We start from the raw sequence: 11,717 nt of genomic DNA, 5'->3' as shown, positions 1-11,717 counted from the left end.
GGGAAAGCCCAGAGATATTCCTGGCTAACTACCCAGCAGTAGTTGTCTACCACTCCTGCCTTCCCTGCTTCCACCCAGGAACCGGGGTAGCCCTTGGGAAGGCCAAAAGGGCCAGTGCTGGTGCCTCTGCTGAGCATGAAATGGAGCGTGGGGAGTCTCTGGCCTCCCTTGGACCAGAGGACTTGTTGTACTGTGCATGGCACGGATACTGTCGTGGTCCGGAAACCATTGCAATTGTGTAGGACAGCCCCGTGACCTTCTAGTGGGGTTACACAGTACTTGCCCTCTTACACCTCTGTGCCTCTTACGAGGCAGCATGAGCACGGGAGCTAAAACTGACACCAGCTGCTTCCTGTGCTGGTGCATTCTCGACTGGTCATGTCCCCAGTCCTGCAGCTGGCCTTAGGCTATTTTGTCATGGAAACAGTTGTGATACAGCCCAGCTCATGAAGGAGGAGGGTAGCAGCTACCCAGAACTGGGTCCACAGGCTGAGCCTGCCTAGATGCCCAAAGTGCGTCTCACAGGCAGGATGGTACTAGCCGAGTCCCTTCTTTTGGCCAGTACCGCTGGATTATTTCTGTGGCATGAGTCCTCACTGGGGGTGATGCTTAAACTACTGCTGCAAACTCTCTGGCCTTGAATCCAAAATGATCACCTGCAAACGGTGGCTTACAACCTGCGGCCTCAGCCAGCGGCGACTGAAGCGGGAACAGGGCAGAGGCACCGTCTCGGCCAAAGCACTATAGGACACTCGACCCATCGACTCACACGAGTCGGACCCAGCAGCATTCGGCCAAGCTAACGGTAGATCAGCGATAACTACCCCATGGCTCACCTGCTTGAGGCTTTAATGATGTGCCGGTGCTAATCGCTGCTGTACAGGTGAAAACAAATAAAAATCTGGAATATTGGTCCTAGGGCAAGGTTGGCTGGTTGGGTTTTTCGTTGTTGGGTTTTTTTTTTTTTTTTTTTGGGGGGGGGGTTCTTTGCAGAAAAATATGTTGCAAGAGGTTTTGCTTTAATACCGATCTGCTGGGGCTGTCGGGCCGGGGGGGGCTCGGCGGGGTCGGGGCGCTGCAGCGCTGCGGCCGCTGGGGGGCGCTGTGGGGCCACGGGCGGGCAGGAGGCCCCGGGCCGGGGTGGGCGCTGCCCCCGGTACCGCTGGTACCCCCGGAACCCCCCCGGAACCTCCCGGTACCGCTGGTACCCCCGGCACCCCCCGGAACCCCCCCGGTACCGCTGGTACCCCCGGTACCCCCCGGAACCCCCCCGGAACCTCCCGGTACCGCTGGTACCCCCGGAACCCCCCCGGAACCGCTGGTACCCCCGGAACCCCCCGATACCTCTGGTACCCCCAGTACCCCCGGTACCTCTGGTACCCCCCCGGAAACCCCCCGATACCTCTGGTACCCCCGGTACCCCCAGTACCCCCGGTACCGCTGGTACCCCCGGCACCCCCCGGAACCCCCTCGGTACCGCTGGTACCCCCGGCACCCCCCGGAACCCCCCGATACCTCTGGTACCCCCAGTACCCCCGGTACCTCTGGTACCCCCCCGGAAACCCCCCGGTACCCCCCCAGAACCCCGCCGGTACCTCTGGTACCCCCCGGTACTCCCCCGGCCCCCCCCCCCCAGGCGCCTCCTGAAGCCGCCGCAGCCGGAGGAGGCCGCGGGACGAGCCCGGCAGCCCCCACGCAGCGCCGCGACCCTGGGGCGGCCTCTCCACGGCCGGGCCGGGCCAAGCCCTCCTTACAGCGGGGAGTGGGAGCTCACCCAGCCGGGAGGGCTCTGCGCCTGTGGTGGAGGTGCCCGTGCAGGCGGGATCCGTGCATTAACCTCGGGGCACTTTGCAACCCCGCTCCGGTGTCGTCCCACCCCCTTCCCCCGGGAAGATGGGGAAACTGAGGCAGGGATGGAGAGCGCCGGGTCCTGGCCTTCTAACAGCTTGGATGGACGCAGAAATGCCAGCAGGCTGTTAAGCCATTTCCCACCCTCAGCAGCCCCTGCCCGCCTGGTTTGCACCACTGCTGGGCCAGATTGATGGGCAGAGCTCCTGGGTGCTCATTCCCCCTCCCCGTGTACTGGCTGTGGCCACAGCTGGTCGGCCACGCTGCAATACAGTTATTCATCGGCTCAGAGCGCTCCGGTTATATTTCTCCTGCGTTACAGTCACCTTGTTGGCTGCTTGTGAAGTTTCCAATTCATTTTAAAATGCTTCTCATAACCCCCAAGTCCTTTCCTGGCCCTGACTCATTCTCCCTTGCCAATTCCCTTTGCTTTTGTACACAGTGTTCAGGGCTGTTGCAGCCCAAACACCGGCAAGACATGGCCAGCACCTGGTGCAATGCGCTCCCTCCCTGCAGGGGGGCCAGCACAACACCTCTGCCTCCCCTACTCCAAACTGGGTTAAAGTCTTTTACATTCTCCCAAGGATTTTAATTGGCCTCCATAAGCTCCGTAATTATCACCACAATCTCATTTTATTGTGCGGAGCTTTAGGAGCTTCCTCACATGCAGCCTGGCACGGCCGCGGGAGATGCAGGGGTCATCTCCACCCACCCAGAGTGCCCCCAGCTGTAAGCAGTTGCCTTTTGGTCTGGGCAGCAGTGCAGGTGGGGGGAGCAGGGGAGATGGGAGGACTTCCAGGGCTTGGTGTCTACTTTATTTTCCCCTCACGGTGCAACAGAGCCTCCACCCACTCCTTTGGAAGACAGACCCTTCCCCATTTGCACCAGGAGCAGGGTGCTTTTATAAATGTGGTATAAATGCAGCACAGGAGCTGTTCCTGTTCCCTTTCTCCAGCCCTATCCCACCTTTCCTAAAGCACAAACAGCCCAGCTGTTCTCTGGGGCTGCAGGGTCAGGGAGGGGGCTCAGACCCAGCCGAGACCCTCCTGCACCAGGAGCAGCCTCTGTGTTATCCCCTCCACCTGTGCTCCAGTGCTCCCAGGTGCCCATCACTGGTTGTGCTGGGTTAAAACCCCAACAGGCAGATGAAGTTGTGGTTTGGGCTCCAGTAAGTCTTTGCTCTGTTTCTCCTTGTTGCATTCAGATTTGCTGCTGAGTGTGCAAAAGCTGTGGCTTGTCCCCTGCACATCGGACCTTACAGCAGTGACAAAATCCTCCAGCGACACAGGGTGGTGAGTGAAGCTTGCGGAGATTGTGGGCAGGCACGTGTCCTGGGGCAGATCTGTGTCTCTTACTGCTTACAAAACTCAAAACAAAGCTCACAAAAAGAGCGATGTGTAGCTGATGCTGTTGCAGTTATAGGGGTGGCATCGTGATGTTTGGTGGGGAAGTGTTTTTCTCCCTGGCAGCTATAGGGGACCAAGCTTTACGTGCACACAGCCGCCTGTGTGAGGCTGTGGTGTGGGGCTGCAGGGCCTAAAGTCCAGCTAGGAGGTGCTGGGAGGAGATGAAGGGAACTGTAACACCTGGTTTCTCTTCAGTTTGGCCACAATGAAGCCCTCTGTCTGGGAGGAACTAGTTGGAGGGAGGACAACAAGCTCATGTGATTTTGGAGAAGAGCCCGTGTTGCCTGCCTGTGCCTGGGCACTGCAGGGTTTGCCTGTGCTCCCATGCTGGTTGGGTTTAATCCTGTCTTGGTCGGGGATCTCTGCTGTGTCGCATTGTGGTGCAGGGCTTGGATCCCGACCAGATGCATGAAGCTTAAACCGAGCATCCCTCCTGTGTTTGAGCTGGGGGTTCAGCCTGGACTCCCCCGCTAAGTTGCGTGTGGGGGATCTGCCCTGTTTTAAGCCCCTTCTCAGTCTGACACCGAGCAGAAAGTGTTTTTCCGCTCTGCGCCGCAGTGCTGGCACGAGCGGTGCCCGGCGGCCCTGGCCCTCAGCTGCCCTGTGAGCTTGGCCAGCACAGCTCTCTGCGCAGCCGTCTGCCGCCTTGGCTGTCGACCAGCCTGCCCGAGAGGTGCCCCGTGCCGCAGAGATCTCTGCCCGCGTCCCTCCCTTTGCAGAGGGGCAGTGCTGGGCAACCCCAGCATCGCCCCTGGCGTGAGCCGTGCCGTGGGTACGCCCTCCATGCTCGCAGATGTGTTGAGACCTGTGTTGAGTTTGTTATTGTTGTAGAAAGCAAGTAAGAGCTGCTGGGCTTTGGCGGAGAAGTCTCTGCTCCCAAGTGTGTGTTGGATGGCGGTGTTAAACTTTATGGTGTTCAATGCCTCATTTAAAGAGTGTGACTAAATGTCCTTCTACCTCCTGCTCGTGAGGACACAGGAGCTTAATTTTATCGCCTCACTAGTCACCAGAGTCAGGGCTGGATCATTTCTGGGAGAACACCTCTGTGTGCACAATCTCCTCCACCCAGGGCTGTCAGAAATTCTCCTGCCCTTCAAACAAAGGAAGGGGGGGGAAAAAAAAAGTTACGTACTCCTTTCTTTGAGCAGTTCCTTTTACCAAAGTGCAGCTGTGTCCTGGCAGCAAGTGCCACAGCCATGGCCCGTCACGCAGACCATCGGGGATGCTCTCTTTGGGATGCTCCATCCTTGCTGCTGTGGGCATGGGGCTCCTTGAGTCACCCTGCCACTGCCTTCCCATGATGGTTCACATCCCAAACGCTGGCTCCATTGGGGCGAACAGGACCACGGCCCCATATCGAGTCCCTGCTTCCCTTTCCCATCGCGGTGTGCACCTGTGTGGGGCAGTGCCCGGTGGGGAGGCACCGCTGCAGTCATGGGGCTGTGGGGCTCGGAGCGGTGGCGTGGAGCCGGCGTGGAGCCAGGGTTCCCTGCGCTTGGTGGCTCCCTGGGAGTGCTCGTTTTTTGGAGCAAGAGAAACAATTCCTAAAAAGGAGCAGTTGGATGGAAAATTGATACCAAATGGTGATATCAGTCCCTTGAGGAATAAGGTTTGATCTCTCAACCCATGGTTCCTGGGGGTTAGGACACAGGCACACTATGCTATTTTAGAGGGATTTTTTTTTTTTTTTTAAAGTTTATTATTTTCCCCTTCTGTAAGTTCATGATTTTCCCAGACACAAGCTGGCTTCAGATCTGATGCTGATGGCACAGGCTGCTGCTTCGGATGCATGCGGGGTCTGCAGAGCTGTGCCTGGCCCTGCTCCGGCTGCTTCACAGGTCCTGCGGGGCCAGGGACCATCCCCAGCAGCTGACACTGGACCCAGGGTGTGTGTGGGGGGTTGCCAGCCCCACATGGTTGTTGTCCTCAGGTAGAGGCAGTCCTCAGCAGGCAATTGCCCCTCCGGGGGGTGCTGGCCTGGTTCCCAGGCTGACGATCCTTCCCAACTCCGCAGTCTGCCCCTGTGACTGCAGCTGCTGCTGCTGAACACCATTTCTGGGCTTAATAACATTGCTTGTGGCTGCACTGCTCTCTTAAAAACCAAACCTCCCTACATGACCCAGCTGCTTTCTGCTTTTTTTCCATTTGAACTGGATTCTGAACTGGTTCTTGTAGGAAATTGCCTGCCGAGCCACCGGTGCCATGGACAGGAGGCTTCACCTTGTGCCTGCAAACCGTGGGGCCGTGGGTCGCAGTGTCCTGCTGCACGTAGTGCTGAGCACGAGGCATTGCGCAGGCCTGGCGGCCATGGGGAGGGGGGAGCTGAGCTTTGCAACTGAGCTTCCAGGGAAGGAATTTCCAACTACTGCAAATCCTATCCCCAAACCAGGGAAGGAATTTCCAGCAACTGCAGATCCCATCCCCAAAGACAGCATTTCAAGGAATTACCCTCTTCCCTCCTCTGCAGACTTCCTCTGCTTTTCCAAGTAAGTCTCTGGCTTGGGGCCATGTATGTAGAAAGTGGAGCAGATCCATGGGAACGTTGGGGGCTGGAGGTTGGTGCTGGCCAGGTTCACAGTGTGTGGCTCTTATCTGCATCAAGTGCCCCCAATTAAGACGCTGAGCTGCTCCCTCTTAGCTGTCTCCCTTGTGAGCACCGTGTTTCCAGCGTGCTGGATGCCACGAGGAGCAATGAAACGGCTTTTGGTGCCAACAAAAATAAATGGTGATTAGGATTTTTTTTTTGACCACTCTTTTTGGCAAACAGCAGTTCCCAGTGTTGGCAACCCAGTCCCCTCACTTGTGGGACCCTGACGGGGATGCTCTGGGTCCAGATGTGCTGAGAATCCTGGAGGGGTGTAAGGGAGATCCCAGTGGGATCCATCTCACCCTGCACCCCGGTAACCAACCAGCTTGTCTGACCCCACAGGGAGGCAGAGACCAAGGGGCAGAGCCTGCCTGCCTGCCGGCAGAGAGATGCCAAACAGCCCCCTCTTTGCTCGTCCCCCTTCTCCAGGAGATGCTCTGGGCACAGCATTCATTTCCTTGCCCCAGCGGGGATAGTTGGGGGGCTCTGGCTGGGCTCCCGAGGAGGTGACCCCTCTCCCTGGCAGTCAGGGCTGAAGGCAGGGATCACGTTCCCCTTTCCCTGCTTAAATGGTGCTCTGTGCCCTGGTGGGTGCATCCCCAGAGACATACCTTGTGGATTTTCTCTGGCTCATAAATATTCCCCTGCCCTCCCCAGTGCCCCTAGCAAATAAATTATCTGAAGCTACATTTCCCCATTTCAAAGCCTTGTGAAAGAAACCAGAGGGTTTAGCAGCCCTGGCTGGCTGGAGTAGTTCACATACCATCCATCCATTTGCATTTGATCTACTTCATCCTGTGTTAAGTAATCCTTGAAAGCCGCAGTGGGTTGCAGGCCCTCTGCATGCCTGTAAATCACTGGGGCATGTCACATGCTGTAAATGAGCTGGTACGTGAGCGTGTCCCACCCCTTCATCTGATCTGAAAAGTCCCCCTGCCCCAGAAAGAAACCTGCCTTGCTAAATCAGACCTGCAGCTTGCTGGGCTGGGATCATTCAGGGTGGTGGGGTGGGAGCGTGCCTGGCCCCAGAGGCGCGTTTCCATGCGCGACTCGAGCAGAGGGCTCACCCCAAGGAGCAGCTCCCTCGGGATGCGGTTTGGAGATGGTTTTGGTGTCCGTCAGCTTCACGTGCCTTGGCCTGGATGCTCCCGGCTCTCCCTCGCTCGCCCACTAATGGGGGCTGTCCTGTGGCTAAGTGCAGTCACGGCCACGAGTATCTTCCGCGCATCCCACCTTGCTCAGTTTGCTTTCCATCACTGGAGTTCTCCTGGGATGCAGAAGGAGCTCTGCCCCGTGCAGCAGCCCTGTCTCGCTCCCCAGCCCCGGGGTTTAAGTCGTTGAGCTTGTGCGAGTCGGCAGGTCCTACGTGCAGCCAGGCTACGGGCTCTCTCCCTTGTAATAAATCAAAGATTATTCCCCTCTTCCCATCGCCTCCCCCCAAAGGTCGGCTGTTGCCTGACTTTAATTACGGAGTAAGAGCAGCCGGAGCGGGCACTAGGTGCTGTTAATTGGCTTTCCAGGAAAGGTTTCAGCAGAGAAAGTTTAACGCACCGACGATCGATTTGCTTGGTGCCTCACGTGCATTAGCTCAGCCTGATGCAAGCCCTTCGCCAGGTCCTAAATTCTACATACTGGATGGCATTCACCCAAAAGCGGTGGCCAGCCTCAAGGCTCCAAGGTACTTTTCCTCCGCTAATTGAAGCCTCGAGGGCTCAGAGCTCCCCTGCCTGCACTGGGATGGATTTTAGCTGCTGAGAACAAATTCCAAGGGGGGATGCTGAAATAAAGCAGATGGGATGATTCTGGAGGTCAGAGCGAGGGAGAGGATGCCCTGCCAGGCATCATGTGATGAAAACATACTTACTGTTCCAGCAGCTGTCAAAAGCCTGAACAGATGAGGCAAGGTGCCCAAGGAGTGTGCAGGGATCTCATTTACCTGGTAATTAATGGAAATCGTGAAACAAATCAACACATGCTCCCTATGGAGAGCTTCACACTCTGTTTTTAAACCGCTGATGGAGAACTGGGTATAGCTCGAATACAAGAGCAGTAAGTGCTGCCGTGAAGCTGAGACAGGACTTGGTCCCCACCGCCCCGTCACCGATGGAGCTCCTAGTTATCTGGGCGATGTCCTTACCTGCCAGCGCGCTCCCCGATAACGCGTGGCTGTGGGACGCCTGATCCTGCCTGCGCTGTTAGGGCACTGCTAATTGCTCTGCCCTGGCAGCACACGGGGGACTTGCAGCGCTATCACCAGCAAAGATGCCTTGACGTAAGACTGCAGAGTAGGAATGAAGATGTTACGATGAGCCCCATCATCTCCCTCTGATCCTGCCCGGCTGAACATGTCACAGCTGACTTTCCCGGTCCAGCCCTCCCGCCACGCTGCACGGACACCTACGCCCCGTGCGCCAGCCCCGCCGGGACAGGGATGTGGATGGGAGCCTGAGCTGGCGACCAGACGTGCCCTTTTGTTTTCTGCTGTAGAGAAAGCTCATCCCAGTACAAAGTGCTGTGCCATTTTTTATTGCAAGTTAATTAAGTTGGCTCAGTTTAAATATAAAAAAAAAAAAAAACCCACGCTGTTCTCTGATATTTTCCTCCTTCCAGAGCAGCGATGTGCTGCTCTGCAGCATTTTTGGATGGGAGCAGGCATGCTTTCCCCGATTCAGGGATTTAAGGCTGAGAGTGCGCTTTGATTCCCCGTCTTCTTGTTTATTCACTCTGTGCAAAATGGTTTTGCAAAACAGAGTCTTGCAAACAATTAATGCCAATCAGATTTGCTGACAGCCCAACCCTGCCTGCTCGGAGCACGGGCTGAGCTGTGCACGGCAGCATCCGGGCTCTGCCTGCTCCTGGGTACTTCCAGGGAGGGGGAACTAACCCCAAAATAGCAAAGGTGAGTGCGTAACCCACCTCCTTGGTCTCCTCCTGCCAGTAGTTAGCAACTGGCCTAATTCCTGAAGCATAAGGTTTATAATCCTTTCCAAAAACTTTATCTGAATGTTAACTATATTCTGAGGTACAGCAAATGCCAAATCCCTTTTGAATCTTGCTAAAAATCTCATTTTAAAATATGCAAGCGACCTTTCTGTCTTTCTAAAAAGCACGCTGCTTCTGGAAATTAAAAAAAAACAAACCAACAAAAAACCCACAAAAAAAAAAACCCCACCAAAAAACCAAAACCACTTGCTACTGGATAAAAATATATAGTCCTTGAGGTTGTGTGAAGTGATGCAGCTCCCCTGGCTGCGATGGAGGTGGGTCAGGTAAGGATCTGTCCCTTTACAGGCTGGGCTTGAGCAGATCATTGAACCGCGGTAGTAAAATCTCTCCCAGATCCCCTGATAGGAGAAACTGCAGAAACTCCGTCTGAGGAATTGGTGGGCTCTCGCTCTCTTTGATGTCACTCACATTATAATTAAGAGATAATGTCAATAGAATAAAACATTGTCTCAGGATAATGGTCTCCTGCTGCTACAGGAGTGTCAAGGCGAAGTCAAATCATTTATCAAAAATGAATGTTGAGACAAGTCTGGGACGTTTGTTTTCACAGCGAGAGGCATTAATCCTGGGACAACAATATTCCAGCGCTTTTATTTCTCCTGCGCCCGGTGATTGATGCCAATGCATCATTGTGCCTGCGAGCCGCGGGTGCGGCTGAGCAATGGGCTCTCATTGCAGCGTTATTGACCAGGTGAATTTTGACTTGTTGAAATACATAATAGTAAATTGAAGAGCGCTGGATCATATGGTGGTGTCAGTAAGTGTGTTTTGTTTTTGGTTTGTTTTTTTTTTTTTAATTTCTAAAGGTGAATAGTGCTGTGTGTGTGCTGACTCTGGCTGGCAGGGGTGCTTTTTGGGGCTGTGCTTGCCTTGCTGCTGCAGCTGCTGGAAGGTTGCTCACTCATTAAACCATCCATAGCTAATCTCAGGGCGTGCTCCCCTCCCCAGCCCGATTTCACACTGCTTTGGAGGTTTTTTGGGGCCCCCTCTGAACATCGGGGCTGGCCGTGCTCCTCTGGCTGGGCTTGTCTGGGATCTCGGCACGGGGCTGAGCAGCTTGGTGACTTTATGTATTTTTTTTTTTTTTTTTAAGTGCTACTGAGTATAAATACCCACAGCCCAGCCAAGGCGCCTGTGGATCCAGGTCCTTTGGCAGAGGCACCACGGAGGGTCGGGGTGCTGGGAAAACCACTGCGAGTGCTGCTGCCTCCGGGGCTGGGCAGAGGAGCAGCCTCTGCAGTCCAGCCTCAGTTTGCATTAGGAGAAGTTGCACGGTCAACACCTGAAATTAAAGACGTGTGAGTGCTGATTAGACTTGAAACAAAGTCCCAGGAGGGTACAGAAAAGCCCTTCCAGATTTTTTTTTTTTTCCCCCTCCTGGATTTGTTAGTAGAGAGAATTACACATCTAGCAAACATTTGGGCTGCAGAGGAACACAAGTGCTTTGTACTGTCTCCAAATGGCAGATCTGTTTTTCTGAAGCAGCCGCCGGTACCTCGTGCACAGAAGCTGCCTGCTGGCACGAGCACGCTTGGCTCTCGCGAGCCCCCGGCCCCGCTGGGGGACGGTCCCCTGCGCCAACGTGCTCTCCGGGGCTCCACGCCTTTTGCAGGAGAGGCAAGGTGATTAGGCTGGAGCATAACTAACGATATTTTATACACAGGGTGGTCCTGGAAGAACTAATTGGAGATGACTTCATTATATAGGGGATAATTGAAGAGTAACCCTAGCACTGCGCTAGTCTCAAGGACCTGAACGGGATTGAAGCCCGCGGTGGCAGGCAGGGTCTGGACGAGCGATCTGCTCGGTTAACTTGTCCTCTCCCCGGGCCGTTAATCCTCCGCTGCAGTACATTGCATTGAGATGGCGTCAGCAGCTTGGACACAGGACAAGGATTGGGGTGCACGTGGACTTTTGGGCGCAGACTCTGTCTTTTGAAGCTCTGGGTGGTCCTGGTCTCCCTGCAGAGCTGGGGGAGCTGCTCCTTTCCCAATGACTCCCAGCCGTTTGCGTGATCACCTGAGCTGAGTTTGGCAGCGATGCTGCCCGTGGGGGGGGATCCGCAGAGCCGGCTGTGCAGGCAGCGGTGCCGGCAGCACGCAGCGGGCAGGAGGAGAAATGCCCTTGATGTCTGAGCAGCAGCAGCAGAGATCCGCAGAGGTAGCGGGGGTCAGGCGGTGGCTCTGCTGGCACAGCGACAGTCAGTGCTGGAGTCTGAAGTCGCCTGCAAACAGCTTTCACGTGCTCTGTATCCCCGGCACAACGAGATGCAGATTCGCTGGGGTTTGGTGCGTTCGCAGTTGTTTCTGTAACCTCTCTCCGTAGCTGACCGCCCTTACGGCGCTGCTTTGCCCGATGCTCAGGGCTGGGGAGCGCATCCTGCTGGGTGTGTGGGGAGGGCAGCTCAGCTGGGATGGCAGCACTTTTGGACTGGGCCTTTCTCTTTTCTCTTGCTCTCTGGCTCTAGGAAGGGGCAGGGGCCGTGGAAAGCACTCTCTGTTCGGAGGAGGCTGTGACTTTCTGCCGGGGCACGGCTTGGGGCGCGCTGGGGTTGCGCCGCGCAGCAGCTCACACCAAGGCACCCCCATGAGCATCACCCCCGTGAGCGGCCACAGCGAAGGAGCGAGAACGGCTCAGACTATTACAGGAGGAGAGAGAGGCACAGAGTGACATAAAGGACCTTTAAAAGGCCAAGAAAGCGAGCAGGGGGCAGCCTGCCCAGGTGGCCGTGGTGGTTTGCAAAGCCAGGCATGCCAGGGCGGGCTGGACAAACAAAAGATGTGTGTGCCGTGGCACGCTGCTGGGCATCGCGGCAGGGAGCTGCGGTTTGTGAGTAGGGAGGGTGCTGCTGCCTTGTTCGCTCTCCCAGC

The sequence above is a fragment of the Balearica regulorum genome, chromosome 17 (assembly GCF_011004875.1).
Source record: "Balearica regulorum gibbericeps isolate bBalReg1 chromosome 17, bBalReg1.pri, whole genome shotgun sequence".
In the NCBI taxonomy this organism is placed as follows: domain Eukaryota; kingdom Metazoa; phylum Chordata; class Aves; order Gruiformes; family Gruidae; genus Balearica; species Balearica regulorum.
This window is presented reverse-complemented; position numbering follows the sequence as displayed.